Here is a 23,567-nt window from a genome sequence, read left to right as displayed (position 1 = left end):
CACAACTAACAACAGGGCAATTCCAAACTGCTCTTTCAAACATACTGGAGCCTGAGTGCACCACCACTCCCAGACAATGCTGAAAAGAGAGAAAGAAAGAACACAATAAGAATGGGCCATGAAAAAGTGAATTTCACCAATCACAGACTCGATTAGATTACCTTTCCCTTCCGATGTCCGCAGGACGGAAATGAAGGAAATGGAGAAATTCAATAACATGTGACATCGCAATTCATTGGAACGATTTTCCCATTGGCCATAAAACAAAATAACGACGAGTCGTGCCACCGCAGGACTTTGTTTCACAACAGCAATGAAATCACAGTCGCCATTCGGTTCCAGTAAACGCTCAACTTGGCCTGGGACAGCAGAGCTGTTTGCGATTTTCCACGCGGGAGGCGAACACGATCATGACAGCACAGACATCGGAAAAGTCGGCACTTTCCCACACCACAGTTAATTGCCCAGGAAGCAAACCCAATTTTCTTCGGTTTTCAACAGAAATGCAGCAGGAGTCGAAACAGCATTTTAACAAACTGCGTCGTTGGAAACGATCAGCAGAAATGGCAGCGGTGGGATTCGAACCCACGCCTCTGTCGAGACTGGAGCCTTAATCCAGCGGCTTAGACCGCTCGGCCACACTACCAGCCAGCCGCGCTGCCCCATTTTCTTGCACTTCCAATTGTGCTCCTGCATAACAACCGATGCAAAGCCACGTGAAAAGGGTTCCATGATCCCTCTCCGACTCGCACAACTGCTGGGATGTGCCCGTCTACAATATCAATTTCGCAGCAGATAATGATAGCCCATCAATCCAGACAACTATCAATGGTAAGCTGAGTCTATCTTCTCAGAATCTTTTCAACTACAAATGTATCTGTGAGTGCGTGAGAACATGCGATCGGTTATGATTTGGTCAAATTACCATGAGCTGCTTGACATTACTGCAATTTCGATTCTTGCTTTGCTAAATGATTTCACCCTTTGATCGAAACAGGACAACTTTCACGTTTACACGGAACATGAAACACACCGGACTACAGGGAAAATGCACAAAGCTGAGCAGGCCGTGTTCCACATCATACCGCACAGCAGAGTTACAGTCACTGTGTCTGTTTTGCAGAATAAGAGTCCCAAAGAATGTTCTCCACCCTAAAACCGGAGGTAGCATTACAATCCGAGAACGACAGATCACATTGTGAGGATGCTCTGACCTCGGAAGCCGGTTCGAGATGCCACTTTCCTTGCCTTTTTGCCTTACCCGTGCAATTCGCTGCAGAGATGTTCACACCTGGATATGAGCCACAGGGATACCAACTGAGTCGACGAGAAGCGACTCAATAAATTTTGCTAAACTCCACGGTGCTTATTAGAAATGCAGTTTCTGTTCACATCAATCTAAAAGGCAGTTTCTGAACATTGTAACAGAAGTCAAAAGGTAATTAGCTCACCCCACCCCCACTCCGGAAGAGGTGCTAAGTGCCCTTGAGTGCTTTTTTGTTCTCGATGTGAAGAGCTCTCACGCCTGAGTCACCTTCACACGTCTCTGGTTGCTGAGTGAATCACAAAGAAGGAATTTCACCAGAGCTACAACTGCCTCACTTCTCCACTCGCCCTCCCAGTTTACATTTTCCTGCTCGTCAGTGATTTAAAGAAAACCAAATGGATGCGATGTCATTCTGTAGCCTCTCTGTCGATTCCTCCGTTTCAGTTCCAATGTGGTTAGATCTCGGGGCGCACCTTAATACTAGCGACGCTATCAAAGCACAGGTCCAGAGGTTCCTCTGAGAGTGTAATTTCTTTCATTGCTGTTGCTGGTTGAATGAGCCACTAACGTGCGAACTGCTCCAAAACATGATTCAGGACCTCTGGTAACAACTCTCGCACGTTAAATAACGACAGACAGCTTCCAAATGATGTCCTTCATAGACGACTTTGGGGGTACATTTGACAGACAGACTTGTTCAGGAATCCGCGGTGCGCTGTGACACCAGCGCATCAGCTTCTTCCCTGTCTTGGAAACGGGCCGCCTGCGCAAGGAATGCAAGTGCGGTACTGCTTTTCGTGGAAGGATCAGAAGGCGGTAACTACACTCTCAAACAGAATGGCATATGATCACAATCAGGTTGGAGAAAAACTTTACAATGCTTTGCACAGTAATTAAATGGAGTTGCATTACATTTCACTACGAGAGCAGATTTGTTCAAGTAAATTCGAAGGCAGGTTTGCAGATGGGAAAGCAAGCAAGAAAACTCCGCTCCTGTCCATGTAAAATGCTGCAGTTGAAGAACAAAGCAGTTTCTGCCCAGTTTCGAACTGGGGACCTTTCGCGCGTAAGGCGAACGTGATGACCACTACACTACAGAAACAAGGCGCAGTCGCTACTGCTAAGGCTCAGTGGCACCCAGCACTGAAAGTTGAAGCCATTTTACCTTTCACCTTTCTGTTTCCAATCGCTCGTTGTTTAATGGGACTTCTTTAATTTTGGCTATGTGGTGAGCATGGACGAGATACACCGAAGTATCTGTTTCCACGCGGTGTGCGCCAATAACATTGTGTTGCTTACACCGGCTGTAAAGGATTACTTTTTAGCGGAGCTTGCCGTCGCAGTCTGTGGCACAATCATTTCGTCTGTTCGACTGCTCACGGGAAAGGTAGCGTTGTAAGACACTGCAGAAACGAACGACTTCCTTACTTTTGCTCCGACTGACCATACTCCGGGAAATTTTCCCAGATTCTCAGTTGAGGATTTTTGCAGCTGCAAGTTACCTCAGAAACCCTGTTAATTCGTAAGGTATTGAGCGAATCGCAAAACAGAAAGCATTTAACACGGAACACAAACAAAACTGGCAAACCAAATGCATTTTCAGACACAGCGAGCATGAATGCAAAATGTGAGACAGGCCGGGGGCATGAGTCATAAAGTAATCTCACAACTAACAACAGGGCAATTCCAAACTGCTCTTTCAAACATACTGGAGCCTGAGTGCACCACCACTTCCCAGACAATGCTGAAAAGAGAGAAAGAAAGAACACAATAAGAATGGGCCATGAAAAAGTGAATTTCACCAATCACAGACTCGATTAGATTACCTTTCCCTTCCGATGTCCGCAGGACGGAAATGAAGGAAATGGGAGAAATTCAATAACATGTGACATCGCAATTCATTGGAACGATTTTCCCATTGGCCATAAAACAAAATAACGACGAGTCGTGCCACCGCAGGACTTTGTTTCACAACAGCAATGAAATCACAGTCGCCATTCGGTTCCAGTAAACGCTCAACTTGCCTGGGACAGCAGAGCTGTTTGCGATTTTCCACGCGGGAGGCGAACACGATCATGACAGCACAGACATCGGAAAAGTCGGCACTTTCCCACACCACAGTTAATTGCCCAGGAAGCAAACCCAATTTTCTTCGGTTTTCAACAGAAATGCAGCAGGAGTCGAAACAGCATTTTAACAAACTGCGTCGTTGGAAGCGATCAGCAGAAATGGCAGCGGTGGGATTCGAACCCACGCCTCTGTCGAGACTGGAGCCTTAATCCAGCGGCTTAGACCGCTCGGCCACACTACCAGCCCGCCGCGCTGCCCCATTTTCTTGCACTTCCAATTGTGCTCCTGCATAACAACCGATGCAAAGCCACGTGAAAAGGGTTCCATGATCCCTCTCCGACTCGCACAATTGCTGGGATGTGCCCGTCTACAATATCAATTTCGCAGCAGATAATGATAGCCCATCAATCCAGACAACTATCAATGGTAAGCTGAGTCTATCTTCTCAGAATCTTTTCAACTACAAATGTATCTGTGAGTGCGTGAGAACATGCGATCGGTTATGATTTGGTCAAATTACCATGAGCTGCTTGACATTACTGCAATTTCGATTCTTGCTTTGCTAAATGATTTCACCCTTTGATCGAAACAGGACAACTTTCACGTTTACACGGAACATGAAACACACCGGACTACAGGGAAAATGCACAAAGCTGAGCAGGCCGTGTTCCACATCATACCGCACAGCAGAGTTACAGTCACTGTGTCTGTTTTGCAGAATAAGAGTCCCAAAGAATGTTCTCCACCCTAAAACCGGAGGTAGCATTACAATCCGAGAACGACAGATCACATTGTGAGGATGCTCTGACCTCGGAGCCGGTTCGAGATGCCACTTTCCTTGCCTTTTTGCCTTACCCGTGCAATTCGCTGCAGAGATGTTCACACCTGGATATGAGCCACAGGGATACCAACTGAGTCGACGAGAAGCGACTCAATAAATTTTGCTAAACTCCACGGTGCTTATTAGAAATGCAGTTTCTGTTCACATCAATCTAAAAGGCAGTTTCTGAACATAGTAACAGAAGTCAAAAGGTAATTAGCTCACCCCACCCCCACTCCGGAAGAGGTGCTAAGTGCCCTTGAGTGCTTTTTTGTTCTCGATGTGAAGAGCTCTCACGCCTGAGTCACCTTCACACGTCTCTGGTTGCTGAGTGAATCACAAAGAAGGAATTTCACCAGAGCTACAACTGCCTCACTTCTCCACTCGCCCTCCCAGTTTACATTTTCCTGCTCGTCAGTGATTTAAAGAAAACCAAATGGATGCGATGTCATTCTGTAGCCTCTCTGTCGATTCCTCCGTTTCAGTTCCAATGTGGTTAGATCTCGGGGCGCACCTTAATACTAGCGACGCTATCAAAGCACAGGTCCAGAGGTTCCTCTGAGAGTGTAATTTCTTTCATTGCTGTTGCTGGTTGAATGAGCCACTAACGTGCGAACTGCTCCAAAACATGATTCAGGACCTCTGGTAACAACTCACGCACGTTAAATAACGACAGACAGCTTCCAAATGATGTCCTTCATAGACGACTTTGGGGGTACATTTGACAGACAGACTTGTTCAGGAATCCGCGGTGCGCTGTGACACCAGCGCATCAGCTTCTTCCCTGTCTTGGAAACGGGCCGCCTGCGCAAGGAATGCAAGTGCGGTACTGCTTTTCGTGGAAGGATCAGAAGGCGGTAACTACACTCTCAAACAGAATGGCATATGATCACAATCAGGTTGGAGAAAAACTTTACAATGCTTTGCACAGTAATTAAATGGAGTTGCATTACATTTCACTACGAGAGCAGATTTGTTCAAGTAAATTCGAAGGCAGGTTTGCAGATGGGAAAGCAAGCAAGAAAACTCCGCTCTTGTCCATGTAAAATGCTGCAGTTGAAGAACAAAGCAGTTTCTGCCCAGTTTCGAACTGGGGACCTTTCGCGCGTAAGGCGAACGTGATGACCACTACACTACAGAAACAAGGCGCAGTCGCTACTGCTAAGGCTCAGTGGCACCCAGCACTGAAAGTTGAAGCCATTTTACCTTTCACCTTTCTGTTTCCAATCGCTCGTTGTTTAATGGGACTTCTTTAATTTTGGCTATGTGGTGAGCATGGACGAGATACACCGAAGTATCTGTTTCCACGCGGTGTGCGCCAATAACATTGTGTTGCTTACACCGGCTGTAAAGGATTACTTTTTAGCGGAGCTTGCCGTCGCAGTCTGTGGCACAATCATTTCGTCTGTTCGACTGCTCACGGGAAAGGTAGCGTTGTAAGACACTGCAGAAACGAACGACTTCCTTACTTTTGCTCCGACTGACCATACTCCGGGAAATTTTCCCAGATTCTCAGTTGAGGATTTTTGCAGCTGCAAGTTACCTCAGAAACCCTGTTAATTCGTAAGGTATTGAGCGAATCGCAAAACAGAAAGCATTTAACACGGAACACAAACAAAACTGGCAAACCAAATGCATTTTCAGACACAGCGAGCATGAATGCAAAATGTGAGACAGGCCGGGGGCATGAGTCATAAAGTAATCTCACAACTAACAACAGGGCAATTCCAAACTGCTCTTTCAAACATACTGGAGCCTGAGTGCACCACCACTTCCCAGACAATGCTGAAAAGAGAGAAAGAAAGAACACAATAAGAATGGGCCATGAAAAAGTGAATTTCACCAATCACAGACTCGATTAGATTACCTTTCCCTTCCGATGTCCGCAGGACGGAAATGAAGGAAATGGGAGAAATTCAATAACATGTGACATCGCAATTCATTGGAACGATTTTCCCATTGGCCATAAAACAAAATAACGACGAGTCGTGCCACCGCAGGACTTTGTTTCACAACAGCAATGAAATCACAGTCGCCATTCGGTTCCAGTAAACGCTCAACTTGCCTGGGACAGCAGAGCTGTTTGCGATTTTCCACGCGGGAGGCGAACACGATCATGACAGCACAGACATCGGAAAAGTCGGCACTTTCCCACACCACAGTTAATTGCCCAGGAAGCAAACCCAATTTTCTTCGGTTTTCAACAGAAATGCAGCAGGAGTCGAAACAGCATTTTAACAAACTGCGTCGTTGGAAGCGATCAGCAGAAATGGCAGCGGTGGGATTCGAACCCACGCCTCTGTCGAGACTGGAGCCTTAATCCAGCGGCTTAGACCGCTCGGCCACACTACCAGCCCGCCGCGCTGCCCCATTTTCTTGCACTTCCAATTGTGCTCCTGCATAACAACCGATGCAAAGCCACGTGAAAAGGGTTCCATGATCCCTCTCCGACTCGCACAATTGCTGGGATGTGCCCGTCTACAATATCAATTTCGCAGCAGATAATGATAGCCCATCAATCCAGACAACTATCAATGGTAAGCTGAGTCTATCTTCTCAGAATCTTTTCAACTACAAATGTATCTGTGAGTGCGTGAGAACATGCGATCGGTTATGATTTGGTCAAATTACCATGAGCTGCTTGACATTACTGCAATTTCGATTCTTGCTTTGCTAAATGATTTCACCCTTTGATCGAAACAGGACAACTTTCACGTTTACACGGAACATGAAACACACCGGACTACAGGGAAAATGCACAAAGCTGAGCAGGCCGTGTTCCACATCATACCGCACAGCAGAGTTACAGTCACTGTGTCTGTTTTGCAGAATAAGAGTCCCAAAGAATGTTCTCCACCCTAAAACCGGAGGTAGCATTACAATCCGAGAACGACAGATCACATTGTGAGGATGCTCTGACCTCGGAGCCGGTTCGAGATGCCACTTTCCTTGCCTTTTTGCCTTACCCGTGCAATTCGCTGCAGAGATGTTCACACCTGGATATGAGCCACAGGGATACCAACTGAGTCGACGAGAAGCGACTCAATAAATTTTGCTAAACTCCACGGTGCTTATTAGAAATGCAGTTTCTGTTCACATCAATCTAAAAGGCAGTTTCTGAACATTGTAACAGAAGTCAAAAGGTAATTAGCTCACCCCACCCCCACTCCGGAAGAGGTGCTAAGTGCCCTTGAGTGCTTTTTTGTTCTCGATGTGAAGAGCTCTCACGCCTGAGTCACCTTCACACGTCTCTGGTTGCTGAGTGAATCACAAAGAAGGAATTTCACCAGAGCTACAACTGCCTCACTTCTCCACTCGCCCTCCCAGTTTACATTTTCCTGCTCGTCAGTGATTTAAAGAAAACCAAATGGATGCGATGTCATTCTGTAGCCTCTCTGTCGATTCCTCCGTTTCAGTTCCAATGTGGTTAGATCTCGGGGCGCACCTTAATACTAGCGACGCTATCAAAGCACAGGTCCAGAGGTTCCTCTGAGAGTGTAATTTCTTTCATTGCTGTTGCTGGTTGAATGAGCCACTAACGTGCGAACTGCTCCAAAACATGATTCAGGACCTCTGGTAACAACTCTCGCACGTTAAATAACGACAGACAGCTTCCAAATGATGTCCTTCATAGACGACTTTGGGGGTACATTTGACAGACAGACTTGTTCAGGAATCCGCGGTGCGCTGTGACACCAGCGCATCAGCTTCTTCCCTGTCTTGGAAACGGGCCGCCTGCGCAAGGAATGCAAGTGCGGTACTGCTTTTCGTGGAAGGATCAGAAGGCGGTAACTACACTCTCAAACAGAATGGCATATGATCACAATCAGGTTGGAGAAAAACTTTACAATGCTTTGCACAGTAATTAAATGGAGTTGCATTACATTTCACTACGAGAGCAGATTTGTTCAAGTAAATTCGAAGGCAGGTTTGCAGATGGGAAAGCAAGCAAGAAAACTCCGCTCTTGTCCATGTAAAATGCTGCAGTTGAAGAACAAAGCAGTTTCTGCCCAGTTTCGAACTGGGGACTTTTCGCGCGTAAGGCGAACGTGATGACCACTACACTACAGAAACAAGGCGCAGTCGCTACTGCTAAGGCTCAGTGGCACCCAGCACTGAAAGTTGAAGCCATTTTACCTTTCACCTTTCTGTTTCCAATCGCTCGTTGTTTAATGGGACTTCTTTAATTTTGGCTATGTGGTGAGCATGGACGAGATACACCGAAGTATCTGTTTCCACGCGGTGTGCGCCAATAACATTGTGTTGCTTACACCGGCTGTAAAGGATTACTTTTTAGCGGAGCTTGCCGTCGCAGTCTGTGGCACAATCATTTCGTCTGTTCGACTGCTCACGGGAAAGGTAGCGTTGTAAGACACTGCAGAAACGAACGACTTCCTTACTTTTGCTCCGACTGACCATACTCCGGGAAATTTTCCCAGATTCTCAGTTGAGGATTTTTGCAGCTGCAAGTTACCTCAGAAACCCTGTTAATTCGTAAGGTATTGAGCGAATCGCAAAACAGAAAGCATTTAACACGGAACACAAACAAAACTGGCAAACCAAATGCATTTTCAGACACAGCGAGCATGAATGCAAAATGTGAGACAGGCCGGGGGCATGAGTCATAAAGTAATCTCACAACTAACAACAGGGCAATTCCAAACTGCTCTTTCAAACATACTGGAGCCTGAGTGCACCACCACTTCCCAGACAATGCTGAAAAGAGAGAAAGAAAGAACACAATAAGAATGGGCCATGAAAAAGTGAATTTCACCAATCACAGACTCGATTAGATTACCTTTCCCTTCCGATGTCCGCAGGACGGAAATGAAGGAAATGGGAGAAATTCAATAACATGTGACATCGCAATTCATTGGAACGATTTTCCCATTGGCCATAAAACAAAATAACGACGAGTCGTGCCACCGCAGGACTTTGTTTCACAACAGCAATGAAATCACAGTCGCCATTCGGTTCCAGTAAACGCTCAACTTGCCTGGGACAGCAGAGCTGTTTGCGATTTTCCACGCGGGAGGCGAACACGATCATGACAGCACAGACATCGGAAAAGTCGGCACTTTCCCACACCACAGTTAATTGCCCAGGAAGCAAACCCAATTTTCTTCGGTTTTCAACAGAAATGCAGCAGGAGTCGAAACAGCATTTTAACAAACTGCGTCGTTGGAAACGATCAGCAGAAATGGCAGCGGTGGGATTCGAACCCACGCCTCTGTCGAGACTGGAGCCTTAATCCAGCGGCTTAGACCGCTCGGCCACACTACCAGCCAGCCGCGCTGCCCCATTTTCTTGCACTTCCAATTGTGCTCCTGCATAACAACCGATGCAAAGCCACGTGAAAAGGGTTCCATGATCCCTCTCCGACTCGCACAACTGCTGGGATGTGCCCGTCTACAATATCAATTTCGCAGCAGATAATGATAGCCCATCAATCCAGACAACTATCAATGGTAAGCTGAGTCTATCTTCTCAGAATCTTTTCAACTACAAATGTATCTGTGAGTGCGTGAGAACATGCGATCGGTTATGATTTGGTCAAATTACCATGAGCTGCTTGACATTACTGCAATTTCGATTCTTGCTTTGCTAAATGATTTCACCCTTTGATCGAAACAGGACAACTTTCACGTTTACACGGAACATGAAACACACCGGACTACAGGGAAAATGCACAAAGCTGAGCAGGCCGTGTTCCACATCATACCGCACAGCAGAGTTACAGTCACTGTGTCTGTTTTGCAGAATAAGAGTCCCAAAGAATGTTCTCCACCCTAAGACCGGAGGTAGCATTACAATCCGAGAACGACAGATCACATTGTGAGGATGCTCTGACCTCGGAGCCGGTTCGAGATGCCACTTTCCTTGCCTTTTTGCCTTACCCGTGCAATTCGCTGCAGAGATGTTCACACCTGGATATGAGCCACAGGGATACCAACTGAGTCGACGAGAAGCGACTCAATAAATTTTGCTAAACTCCACGGTGCTTATTAGAAATGCAGTTTCTGTTCACATCAATCTAAAAGGCAGTTTCTGAACATAGTAACAGAAGTCAAAAGGTAATTAGCTCACCCCACCCCCACTCCGGAAGAGGTGCTAAGTGCCCTTGAGTGCTTTTTTGTTCTCGATGTGAAGAGCTCTCACGCCTGAGTCACCTTCACACGTCTCTGGTTGCTGAGTGAATCACAAAGAAGGAATTTCACCAGAGCTACAACTGCCTCACTTCTCCACTCGCCCTCCCAGTTTACATTTTCCTGCTCGTCAGTGATTTAAAGAAAACCAAATGGATGCGATGTCATTCTGTAGCCTCTCTGTCGATTCCTCCGTTTCAGTTCCAATGTGGTTAGATCTCGGGGCGCACCTTAATACTAGCGACGCTATCAAAGCACAGGTCCAGAGGTTCCTCTGAGAGTGTAATTTCTTTCATTGCTGTTGCTGGTTGAATGAGCCACTAACGTGCGAACTGCTCCAAAACATGATTCAGGACCTCTGGTAACAACTCACGCACGTTAAATAACGACAGACAGCTTCCAAATGATGTCCTTCATAGACGACTTTGGGGGTACATTTGACAGACAGACTTGTTCAGGAATCCGCGGTGCGCTGTGACACCAGCGCATCAGCTTCTTCCCTGTCTTGGAAACGGGCCGCCTGCGCAAGGAATGCAAGTGCGGTACTGCTTTTCGTGGAAGGATCAGAAGGCGGTAACTACACTCTCAAACAGAATGGCATATGATCACAATCAGGTTGGAGAAAAACTTTACAATGCTTTGCACAGTAATTAAATGGAGTTGCATTACATTTCACTACGAGAGCAGATTTGTTCAAGTAAATTCGAAGGCAGGTTTGCAGATGGGAAAGCAAGCAAGAAAACTCCGCTCCTGTCCATGTAAAATGCTGCAGTTGAAGAACAAAGCAGTTTCTGCCCAGTTTCGAACTGGGGACCTTTCGCGCGTAAGGCGAACGTGATGACCACTACACTACAGAAACAAGGCGCAGTCGCTACTGCTAAGGCTCAGTGGCACCCAGCACTGAAAGTTGAAGCCATTTTACCTTTCACCTTTCTGTTTCCAATCGCTCGTTGTTTAATGGGACTTCTTTAATTTTGGCTATGTGGTGAGCATGGACGAGATACACCGAAGTATCTGTTTCCACGCGGTGTGCGCCAATAACATTGTGTTGCTTACACCGGCTGTAAAGGATTACTTTTTAGCGGAGCTTGCCGTCGCAGTCTGTGGCACAATCATTTCGTCTGTTCGACTGCTCACGGGAAAGGTAGCGTTGTAAGACACTGCAGAAACGAACGACTTCCTTACTTTTGCTCCGACTGACCATACTCCGGGAAATTTTCCCAGATTCTCAGTTGAGGATTTTTGCAGCTGCAAGTTACCTCAGAAACCCTGTTAATTCGTAAGGTATTGAGCGAATCGCAAAACAGAAAGCATTTAACACGGAACACAAACAAAACTGGCAAACCAAATGCATTTTCAGACACAGCGAGCATGAATGCAAAATGTGAGACAGGCCGGGGGCATGAGTCATAAAGTAATCTCACAACTAACAACAGGGCAATTCCAAACTGCTCTTTCAAACATACTGGAGCCTGAGTGCACCACCACTTCCCAGACAATGCTGAAAAGAGAGAAAGAAAGAACACAATAAGAATGGGCCATGAAAAAGTGAATTTCACCAATCACAGACTCGATTAGATTACCTTTCCCTTCCGATGTCCGCAGGACGGAAATGAAGGAAATGGGAGAAATTCAATAACATGTGACATCGCAATTCATTGGAACGATTTTCCCATTGGCCATAAAACAAAATAACGACGAGTCGTGCCACCGCAGGACTTTGTTTCACAACAGCAATGAAATCACAGTCGCCATTCGGTTCCAGTAAACGCTCAACTTGCCTGGGACAGCAGAGCTGTTTGCGATTTTCCACGCGGGAGGCGAACACGATCATGACAGCACAGACATCGGAAAAGTCGGCACTTTCCCACACCACAGTTAATTGCCCAGGAAGCAAACCCAATTTTCTTCGGTTTTCAACAGAAATGCAGCAGGAGTCGAAACAGCATTTTAACAAACTGCGTCGTTGGAAGCGATCAGCAGAAATGGCAGCGGTGGGATTCGAACCCACGCCTCTGTCGAGACTGGAGCCTTAATCCAGCGGCTTAGACCGCTCGGCCACACTACCAGCCCGCCGCGCTGCCCCATTTTCTTGCACTTCCAATTGTGCTCCTGCATAACAACCGATGCAAAGCCACGTGAAAAGGGTTCCATGATCCCTCTCCGACTCGCACAATTGCTGGGATGTGCCCGTCTACAATATCAATTTCGCAGCAGATAATGATAGCCCATCAATCCAGACAACTATCAATGGTAAGCTGAGTCTATCTTCTCAGAATCTTTTCAACTACAAATGTATCTGTGAGTGCGTGAGAACATGCGATCGGTTATGATTTGGTCAAATTACCATGAGCTGCTTGACATTACTGCAATTTCGATTCTTGCTTTGCTAAATGATTTCACCCTTTGATCGAAACAGGACAACTTTCACGTTTACACGGAACATGAAACACACCGGACTACAGGGAAAATGCACAAAGCTGAGCAGGCCGTGTTCCACATCATACCGCACAGCAGAGTTACAGTCACTGTGTCTGTTTTGCAGAATAAGAGTCCCAAAGAATGTTCTCCACCCTAAAACCGGAGGTAGCATTACAATCCGAGAACGACAGATCACATTGTGAGGATGCTCTGACCTCGGAGCCGGTTCGAGATGCCACTTTCCTTGCCTTTTTGCCTTACCCGTGCAATTCGCTGCAGAGATGTTCACACCTGGATATGAGCCACAGGGATACCAACTGAGTCGACGAGAAGCGACTCAATAAATTTTGCTAAACTCCACGGTGCTTATTAGAAATGCAGTTTCTGTTCACATCAATCTAAAAGGCAGTTTCTGAACATTGTAACAGAAGTCAAAAGGTAATTAGCTCACCCCACCCCCACTCCGGAAGAGGTGCTAAGTGCCCTTGAGTGCTTTTTTGTTCTCGATGTGAAGAGCTCTCACGCCTGAGTCACCTTCACACGTCTCTGGTTGCTGAGTGAATCACAAAGAAGGAATTTCACCAGAGCTACAACTGCCTCACTTCTCCACTCGCCCTCCCAGTTTACATTTTCCTGCTCGTCAGTGATTTAAAGAAAACCAAATGGATGCGATGTCATTCTGTAGCCTCTCTGTCGATTCCTCCGTTTCAGTTCCAATGTGGTTAGATCTCGGGGCGCACCTTAATACTAGCGACGCTATCAAAGCACAGGTCCAGAGGTTCCTCTGAGAGTGTAATTTCTTTCATTGCTGTTGCTGGTTGAATGAGCCACTAACGTGCGAACTGCTCCAAAACATGATTCAGGACCTCTGGTAACAACTCTCGCACGTTAAATAACGACAGACAGCTTCCAAATGATGTCCTTCATAGACGACTTTGGGGGTACATTTGACAGACAGACTTGTTCAGGAATCCGCGGTGCGCTGTGACACCAGCGCATCAGCTTCTTCCCTGTCTTGGAAACGGGCCGCCTGCGCAAGGAATGCAAGTGCGGTACTGCTTTTCGTGGAAGGATCAGAAGGCGGTAACTACACTCTCAAACAGAATGGCATATGATCACAATCAGGTTGGAGAAAAACTTTACAATGCTTTGCACAGTAATTAAATGGAGTTGCATTACATTTCACTACGAGAGCAGATTTGTTCAAGTAAATTCGAAGGCAGGTTTGCAGATGGGAAAGCAAGCAAGAAAACTCCGCTCTTGTCCATGTAAAATGCTGCAGTTGAAGAACAAAGCAGTTTCTGCCCAGTTTCGAACTGGGGACTTTTCGCGCGTAAGGCGAACGTGATGACCACTACACTACAGAAACAAGGCGCAGTCGCTACTGCTAAGGCTCAGTGGCACCCAGCACTGAAAGTTGAAGCCATTTTACCTTTCACCTTTCTGTTTCCAATCGCTCGTTGTTTAATGGGACTTCTTTAATTTTGGCTATGTGGTGAGCATGGACGAGATACACCGAAGTATCTGTTTCCACGCGGTGTGCGCCAATAACATTGTGTTGCTTACACCGGCTGTAAAGGATTACTTTTTAGCGGAGCTTGCCGTCGCAGTCTGTGGCACAATCATTTCGTCTGTTCGACTGCTCACGGGAAAGGTAGCGTTGTAAGACACTGCAGAAACGAACGACTTCCTTACTTTTGCTCCGACTGACCATACTCCGGGAAATTTTCCCAGATTCTCAGTTGAGGATTTTTGCAGCTGCAAGTTACCTCAGAAACCCTGTTAATTCGTAAGGTATTGAGCGAATCGCAAAACAGAAAGCATTTAACACGGAACACAAACAAAACTGGCAAACCAAATGCATTTTCAGACACAGCGAGCATGAATGCAAAATGTGAGACAGGCCGGGGGCATGAGTCATAAAGTAATCTCACAACTAACAACAGGGCAATTCCAAACTGCTCTTTCAAACATACTGGAGCCTGAGTGCACCACCACTTCCCAGACAATGCTGAAAAGAGAGAAAGAAAGAACACAATAAGAATGGGCCATGAAAAAGTGAATTTCACCAATCACAGACTCGATTAGATTACCTTTCCCTTCCGATGTCCGCAGGACGGAAATGAAGGAAATGGGAGAAATTCAATAACATGTGACATCGCAATTCATTGGAACGATTTTCCCATTGGCCATAAAACAAAATAACGACGAGTCGTGCCACCGCAGGACTTTGTTTCACAACAGCAATGAAATCACAGTCGCCATTCGGTTCCAGTAAACGCTCAACTTGCCTGGGACAGCAGAGCTGTTTGCGATTTTCCACGCGGGAGGCGAACACGATCATGACAGCACAGACATCGGAAAAGTCGGCACTTTCCCACACCACAGTTAATTGCCCAGGAAGCAAACCCAATTTTCTTCGGTTTTCAACAGAAATGCAGCAGGAGTCGAAACAGCATTTTAACAAACTGCGTCGTTGGAAACGATCAGCAGAAATGGCAGCGGTGGGATTCGAACCCACGCCTCTGTCGAGACTGGAGCCTTAATCCAGCGGCTTAGACCGCTCGGCCACACTACCAGCCAGCCGCGCTGCCCCATTTTCTTGCACTTCCAATTGTGCTCCTGCATAACAACCGATGCAAAGCCACGTGAAAAGGGTTCCATGATCCCTCTCCGACTCGCACAACTGCTGGGATGTGCCCGTCTACAATATCAATTTCGCAGCAGATAATGATAGCCCATCAATCCAGACAACTATCAATGGTAAGCTGAGTCTATCTTCTCAGAATCTTTTCAACTACAAATGTATCTGTGAGTGCGTGAGAACATGCGATCGGTTATGATTTGGTCAAATTACCATGAGCTGCTTGACATTACTGCAATTTCGATTCTTGCTTTGCTAAATGATTTCACCCTTTGATCGAAACAGGACAACTTTCACGTTTACACGGAACATGAAACACACCGGACTACAGGGAAAATGCACAAAGCTGAGCAGGCCGTGTTCCACATCATACCGCACAGCAGAGTTACAGTCACTGTGTCTGTTTTGCAGAATAAGAGTCCCAAAGAATGTTCTCCACCCTAAAACCGGAGGTAGCATTACAATCCGAGAACGACAGATCACATTGTGAGGATGCTCTGACCTCGGAGCCGGTTCGAGATGCCACTTTCCTTGCCTTTTTGCCTTACCCGTGCAATTCGCTGCAGAGATGTTCACACCTGGATATGAGCCACAGGGATACCAACTGAGTCGACGAGAAGCGACTCAATAAATTTTGCTAAACTCCACGGTGCTTATTAGAAATGCAGTTTCTGTTCACATCAATCTAAAAGGCAGTTTCTGAACATTGTAACAGAAGTCAAAAGGTAATTAGCTCACCCCACCCCCACTCCGGAAGAGGTGCTAAGTGCCCTTGAGTGCTTTTTTGTTCTCGATGTGAAGAGCTCTCACGCCTGAGTCACCTTCACACGTCTCTGGTTGCTGAGTGAATCACAAAGAAGGAATTTCACCAGAGCTACAACTGCCTCACTTCTCCACTCGCCCTCCCAGTTTACATTTTCCTGCTCGTCAGTGATTTAAAGAAAACCAAATGGATGCGATGTCATTCTGTAGCCTCTCTGTCGATTCCTCCGTTTCAGTTCCAATGTGGTTAGATCTCGGGGCGCACCTTAATACTAGCGACGCTATCAAAGCACAGGTCCAGAGGTTCCTCTGAGAGTGTAATTTCTTTCATTGCTGTTGCTGGTTGAATGAGCCACTAACGTGCGAACTGCTCCAAAACATGATTCAGGACCTCTGGTAACAACTCACGCACGTTAAATAACGACAGACAGCTTCCAAATGATGTCCTTCATAGACGACTTTGGGGGTACATTTGACAGACAGACTTGTTCAGGAATCCGCGGTGCGCTGTGACACCAGCGCATCAGCTTCTTCCCTGTCTTGGAAACGGGCCGCCTGCGCAAGGAATGCAAGTGCGGTACTGCTTTTCGTGGAAGGATCAGAAGGCGGTAACTACACTCTCAAACAGAATGGCATATGATCACAATCAGGTTGGAGAAAAACTTTACAATGCTTTGCACAGTAATTAAATGGAGTTGCATTACATTTCACTACGAGAGCAGATTTGTTCAAGTAAATTCGAAGGCAGGTTTGCAGATGGGAAAGCAAGCAAGAAAACTCCGCTCCTGTCCATGTAAAATGCTGCAGTTGAAGAACAAAGCAGTTTCTGCCCAGTTTCGAACTGGGGACCTTTCGCGCGTAAGGCGAACGTGATGACCACTACACTACAGAAACAAGGCGCAGTCGCTACTGCTAAGGCTCAGTGGCACCCAGCACTGAAAGTTGAAGCCATTTTACCTTTCACCTTTCTGTTTCCAATCGCTCGTTGTTTAATGGGACTTCTTTAATTTTGGCTATGTGGTGAGCATGGACGAGATACACCGAAGTATCTGTTTCCACGCGGTGTGCGCCAATAACATTGTGTTGCTTACACCGGCTGTAAAGGATTACTTTTTAGCGGAGCTTGCCGTCGCAGTCTGTGGCACAATCATTTCGTCTGTTCGACTGCTCACGGGAAAGGTAGCGTTGTAAGACACTGCAGAAACGAACGACTTCCTTACTTTTGCTCCGACTGACCATACTCCGGGAAATTTTCCCAGATTCTCAGTTGAGGATTTTTGCAGCTGCAAGTTACCTCAGAAACCCTGTTAATTCGTAAGGTATTGAGCGAATCGCAAAACAGAAAGCATTTAACACGGAACACAAACAAAACTGGCAAACCAAATGCATTTTCAGACACAGCGAGCATGAATGCAAAATGTGAGACAGGCCGGGGGCATGAGTCATAAAGTAATCTCACAACTAACAACAGGGCAATTCCAAACTGCTCTTTCAAACATACTGGAGCCTGAGTGCACCACCACTTCCCAGACAATGCTGAAAAGAGAGAAAGAAAGAACACAATAAGAATGGGCCATGAAAAAGTGAATTTCACCAATCACAGACTCGATTAGATTACCTTTCCCTTCCGATGTCCGCAGGACGGAAATGAAGGAAATGGGAGAAATTCAATAACATGTGACATCGCAATTCATTGGAACGATTTTCCCATTGGCCATAAAACAAAATAACGACGAGTCGTGCCACCGCAGGACTTTGTTTCACAACAGCAATGAAATCACAGTCGCCATTCGGTTCCAGTAAACGCTCAACTTGCCTGGGACAGCAGAGCTGTTTGCGATTTTCCACGCGGGAGGCGAACACGATCATGACAGCACAGACATCGGAAAAGTCGGCACTTTCCCACACCACAGTTAATTGCCCAGGAAGCAAACCCAATTTTCTTCGGTTTTCAACAGAAATGCAGCAGGAGTCGAAACAGCATTTTAACAAACTGCGTCGTTGGAAACGATCAGCAGAAATGGCAGCGGTGGGATTCGAACCCACGCCTCTGTCGAGACTGGAGCCTTAATCCAGCGGCTTAGACCGCTCGGCCACACTACCAGCCAGCCGCGCTGCCCCATTTTCTTGCACTTCCAATTGTGCTCCTGCATAACAACCGATGCAAAGCCACGTGAAAAGGGTTCCATGATCCCTCTCCGACTCGCACAACTGCTGGGATGTGCCCGTCTACAATATCAATTTCGCAGCAGATAATGATAGCCCATCAATCCAGACAACTATCAATGGTAAGCTGAGTCTATCTTCTCAGAATCTTTTCAACTACAAATGTATCTGTGAGTGCGTGAGAACATGCGATCGGTTATGATTTGGTCAAATTACCATGAGCTGCTTGACATTACTGCAATTTCGATTCTTGCTTTGCTAAATGATTTCACCCTTTGATCGAAACAGGACAACTTTCACGTTTACACGGAACATGAAACACACCGGACTACAGGGAAAATGCACAAAGCTGAGCAGGCCGTGTTCCACATCATACCGCACAGCAGAGTTACAGTCACTGTGTCTGTTTTGCAGAATAAGAGTCCCAAAGAATGTTCTCCACCCTAAAACCGGAGGTAGCATTACAATCCGAGAACGACAGATCACATTGTGAGGATGCTCTGACCTCGGAGCCGGTTCGAGATGCCACTTTCCTTGCCTTTTTGCCTTACCCGTGCAATTCGCTGCAGAGATGTTCACACCTGGATATGAGCCACAGGGATACCAACTGAGTCGACGAGAAGCGACTCAATAAATTTTGCTAAACTCCACGGTGCTTATTAGAAATGCAGTTTCTGTTCACATCAATCTAAAAGGCAGTTTCTGAACATAGTAACAGAAGTCAAAAGGTAATTAGCTCACCCCACCCCCACTCCGGAAGAGGTGCTAAGTGCCCTTGAGTGCTTTTTTGTTCTCGATGTGAAGAGCTCTCACGCCTGAGTCACCTTCACACGTCTCTGGTTGCTGAGTGAATCACAAAGAAGGAATTTCACCAGAGCTACAACTGCCTCACTTCTCCACTCGCCCTCCCAGTTTACATTTTCCTGCTCGTCAGTGATTTAAAGAAAACCAAATGGATGCGATGTCATTCTGTAGCCTCTCTGTCGATTCCTCCGTTTCAGTTCCAATGTGGTTAGATCTCGGGGCGCACCTTAATACTAGCGACGCTATCAAAGCACAGGTCCAGAGGTTCCTCTGAGAGTGTAATTTCTTTCATTGCTGTTGCTGGTTGAATGAGCCACTAACGTGCGAACTGCTCCAAAACATGATTCAGGACCTCTGGTAACAACTCACGCACGTTAAATAACGACAGAGAGCTTCCAAATGATGTCCTTCATAGACGACTTTGGGGGTACATTTGACAGACAGACTTGTTCAGGAATCCGCGGTGCGCTGTGACACCAGCGCATCAGCTTCTTCCCTGTCTTGGAAACGGGCCGCCTGCGCAAGGAATGCAAGTGCGGTACTGCTTTTCGTGGAAGGATCAGAAGGCGGTAACTACACTCTCAAACAGAATGGCATATGATCACAATCAGGTTGGAGAAAAACTTTACAATGCTTTGCACAGTAATTAAATGGAGTTGCATTACATTTCACTACGAGAGCAGATTTGTTCAAGTAAATTCGAAGGCAGGTTTGCAGATGGGAAAGCAAGCAAGAAAACTCCGCTCCTGTCCATGTAAAATGCTGCAGTTGAAGAACAAAGCAGTTTCTGCCCAGTTTCGAACTGGGGACCTTTCGCGCGTAAGGCGAACGTGATGACCACTACACTACAGAAACAAGGCGCAGTCGCTACTGCTAAGGCTCAGTGGCACCCAGCACTGAAAGTTGAAGCCATTTTACCTTTCACCTTTCTGTTTCCAATCGCTCGTTGTTTAATGGGACTTCTTTAATTTTGGCTATGTGGTGAGCATGGACGAGATACACCGAAGTATCTGTTTCCACGCGGTGTGCGCCAATAACATTGTGTTGCTTACACCGGCTGTAAAGGATTACTTTTTAGCGGAGCTTGCCGTCGCAGTCTGTGGCACAATCATTTCGTCTGTTCGACTGCTCACGGGAAAGGTAGCGTTGTAAGACACTGCAGAAACGAACGACTTCCTTACTTTTGCTCCGACTGACCATACTCCGGGAAATTTTCCCAGATTCTCAGTTGAGGATTTTTGCAGCTGCAAGTTACCTCAGAAACCCTGTTAATTCGTAAGGTATTGAGCGAATCGCAAAACAGAAAGCATTTAACACGGAACACAAACAAAACTGGCAAACCAAATGCATTTTCAGACACAGCGAGCATGAATGCAAAATGTGAGACAGGCCGGGGGCATGAGTCATAAAGTAATCTCACAACTAACAACAGGGCAATTCCAAACTGCTCTTTCAAACATACTGGAGCCTGAGTGCACCACCACTTCCCAGACAATGCTGAAAAGAGAGAAAGAAAGAACACAATAAGAATGGGCCATGAAAAAGTGAATTTCACCAATCACAGACTCGATTAGATTACCTTTCCCTTCCGATGTCCGCAGGACGGAAATGAAGGAAATGGGAGAAATTCAATAACATGTGACATCGCAATTCATTGGAACGATTTTCCCATTGGCCATAAAACAAAATAACGACGAGTCGTGCCACCGCAGGACTTTGTTTCACAACAGCAATGAAATCACAGTCGCCATTCGGTTCCAGTAAACGCTCAACTTGCCTGGGACAGCAGAGCTGTTTGCGATTTTCCACGCGGGAGGCGAACACGATCATGACAGCACAGACATCGGAAAAGTCGGCACTTTCCCACACCACAGTTAATTGCCCAGGAAGCAAACCCAATTTTCTTCGGTTTTCAACAGAAATGCAGCAGGAGTCGAAACAGCATTTTAACAAACTGCGTCGTTGGAAGCGATCAGCAGAAATGGCAGCGGTGGGATTCGAACCCACGCCTCTGTCGAGACTGGAGCCTTAATCCAGCGGCTTAGACCGCTCGGCCACACTACCAGCCCGCCGCGCTGCCCCATTTTCTTGCACTTCCAATTGTGCTCCTGCATAACAACCGATGCAAAGCCACGTGAAAAGGGTTCCATGATCCCTCTCCGACTCGCACAACTGCTGGGATGTGCCCGTCTACAATATCAATTTCGCAGCAGATAATGATAGCCCATCAATCCAGACAACTATCAATGGTAAGCTGAGTCTATCTTCTCAGAATCTTTTCAACTACAAATGTATCTGTGAGTGCGTGAGAACATGCGATCGGTTATGATTTGGTCAAATTACCATGAGCTGCTTGACATTACTGCAATTTCGATTCTTGCTTTGCTAAATGATTTCACCCTTTGATCGAAACAGGACAACTTTCACGTTTACACGGAACATGAAACACACCGGACTACAGGGAAAATGCACAAAGCTGAGCAGGCCGTGTTCCACATCATACCGCACAGCAGAGTTACAGTCACTGTGTCTGTTTTGCAGAATAAGAGTCCCAAAGAATGTTCTCCACCCTAAAACCGGAGGTAGCATTACAATCCGAGAACGACAGATCACATTGTGAGGATGCTCTGACCTCGGAGCCGGTTCGAGATGCCACTTTCCTTGCCTTTTTGCCTTACCCGTGCAATTCGCTGCAGAGATGTTCACACCTGGATATGAGCCACAGGGATACCAACTGAGTCGACGAGAAGCGACTCAATAAATTTTGCTAAACTCCACGGTGCTTATTAGAAATGCAGTTTCTGTTCACATCAATCTAAAAGGCAGTTTCTGAACATAGTAACAGAAGTCAAAAGGTAATTAGCTCACCCCACCCCCACTCCGGAAGAGGTGCTAAGTGCCCTTGAGTGCTTTTTTGTTCTCGATGTGAAGAGCTCTCACGCCTGAGTCACCTTCACACGTCTCTGGTTGCTGAGTGAATCACAAAGAAGGAATTTCACCAGAGCTACAACTGCCTCACTTCTCCACTCGCCCTCCCAGTTTACATTTTCCTGCTCGTCAGTGATTTAAAGAAAACCAAATGGATGCGATGTCATTCTGTAGCCTCTCTGTCGATTCCTCCGTTTCAGTTCCAATGTGGTTAGATCTCGGGGCGCACCTTAATACTAGCGACGCTATCAAAGCACAGGTCCAGAGGTTCCTCTGAGAGTGTAATTTCTTTCATTGCTGTTGCTGGTTGAATGAGCCACTAACGTGCGAACTGCTCCAAAACATGATTCAGGACCTCTGGTAACAACTCACGCACGTTAAATAACGACAGACAGCTTCCAAATGATGTCCTTCATAGACGACTTTGGGGGTACATTTGACAGACAGACTTGTTCAGGAATCCGCGGTGCGCTGTGACACCAGCGCATCAGCTTCTTCCCTGTCTTGGAAACGGGCCGCCTGCGCAAGGAATGCAAGTGCGGTACTGCTTTTCGTGGAAGGATCAGAAGGCGGTAACTACACTCTCAAACAGAATGGCATATGATCACAATCAGGTTGGAGAAAAACTTTACAATGCTTTGCACAGTAATTAAATGGAGTTGCATTACATTTCACTACGAGAGCAGATTTGTTCAAGTAAATTCGAAGGCAGGTTTGCAGATGGGAAAGCAAGCAAGAAAACTCCGCTCCTGTCCATGTAAAATGCTGCAGTTGAAGAACAAAGCAGTTTCTGCCCAGTTTCGAACTGGGGACCTTTCGCGCGTAAGGCGAACGTGATGACCACTACACTACAGAAACAAGGCGCAGTCGCTACTGCTAAGGCTCAGTGGCACCCAGCACTGAAAGTTGAAGCCATTTTACCTTTCACCTTTCTGTTTCCAATCGCTCGTTGTTTAATGGGACTTCTTTAATTTTGGCTATGTGGTGAGCATGGACGAGATACACCGAAGTATCTGTTTCCACGCGGTGTGCGCCAATAACATTGTGTTGCTTACACCGGCTGTAAAGGATTACTTTTTAGCGGAGCTTGCCGTCGCAGTCTGTGGCACAATCATTTCGTCTGTTCGACTGCTCACGGGAAAGGTAGCGTTGTAAGACACTGCAGAAACGAACGACTTCCTTACTTTTGCTCCGACTGACCATACTCCGGGAAATTTTCCCAGATTCTCAGTTGAGGATTTTTGCAGCTGCAAGTTACCTCAGAAACCCTGTTAATTCGTAAGGTATTGAGCGAATCGCAAAACAGAAAGCATTTAACACGGAACACAAACAAAACTGGCAAACCAAATGCATTTTCAGACACAGCGAGCATGAATGCAAAATGTGAGACAGGCCGGGGGCATGAGTCATAAAGTAATCTCACAACTAACAACAGGGCAATTCCAAACTGCTCTTTCAAACATACTGGAGCCTGAGTGCACCACCACTTCCCAGACAATGCTGAAAAGAGAGAAAGAAAGAACACAATAAGAATGGGCC

General features: G+C 46.5%; 6 non-coding genes across 6 annotated transcripts; all 6 read right to left on the bottom strand.

The window, feature by feature from the left end:
- Positions 1 to 2,296: 2,296 nt before the first annotated feature.
- On the bottom strand, positions 2,297 to 2,369 carry trnav-uac (transfer RNA valine (anticodon UAC)). The gene has a single exon. It is a non-coding gene; the product is annotated as a tRNA-Val (tRNA).
- Positions 2,370 to 5,227: 2,858 nt separating this feature from the next.
- trnav-uac (transfer RNA valine (anticodon UAC)) lies at positions 5,228 to 5,300 on the bottom strand. The gene has a single exon. It is a non-coding gene; the product is annotated as a tRNA-Val (tRNA).
- Positions 5,301 to 11,089: 5,789 nt separating this feature from the next.
- Positions 11,090 to 11,162, bottom strand: trnav-uac (transfer RNA valine (anticodon UAC)). The gene has a single exon. It is a non-coding gene; the product is annotated as a tRNA-Val (tRNA).
- Positions 11,163 to 16,951: 5,789 nt separating this feature from the next.
- Positions 16,952 to 17,024, bottom strand: trnav-uac (transfer RNA valine (anticodon UAC)). The gene has a single exon. It is a non-coding gene; the product is annotated as a tRNA-Val (tRNA).
- A 2,858-nt stretch (positions 17,025 to 19,882) lies between these two features.
- trnav-uac (transfer RNA valine (anticodon UAC)) lies at positions 19,883 to 19,955 on the bottom strand. Its single transcript has one exon. It is a non-coding gene; the product is annotated as a tRNA-Val (tRNA).
- Positions 19,956 to 22,813: 2,858 nt separating this feature from the next.
- trnav-uac (transfer RNA valine (anticodon UAC)) lies at positions 22,814 to 22,886 on the bottom strand. Its single transcript has one exon. It is a non-coding gene; the product is annotated as a tRNA-Val (tRNA).
- Between the last annotated feature and the right edge of the window lie 681 nt (positions 22,887 to 23,567).

Source organism: Chiloscyllium plagiosum, unplaced genomic scaffold (assembly GCF_037043375.1).
Source record: "Chiloscyllium plagiosum isolate Xiang-an unplaced genomic scaffold, Cpla_swu_hap1 HiC_scaffold_31, whole genome shotgun sequence".
Classification (NCBI taxonomy): Eukaryota; Metazoa; Chordata; class Chondrichthyes; order Orectolobiformes; family Hemiscylliidae; genus Chiloscyllium; species Chiloscyllium plagiosum.
The sequence above is the reverse complement of the archived record's forward strand: the minus strand, read 5'-3'. Positions and strand labels throughout refer to the sequence as shown.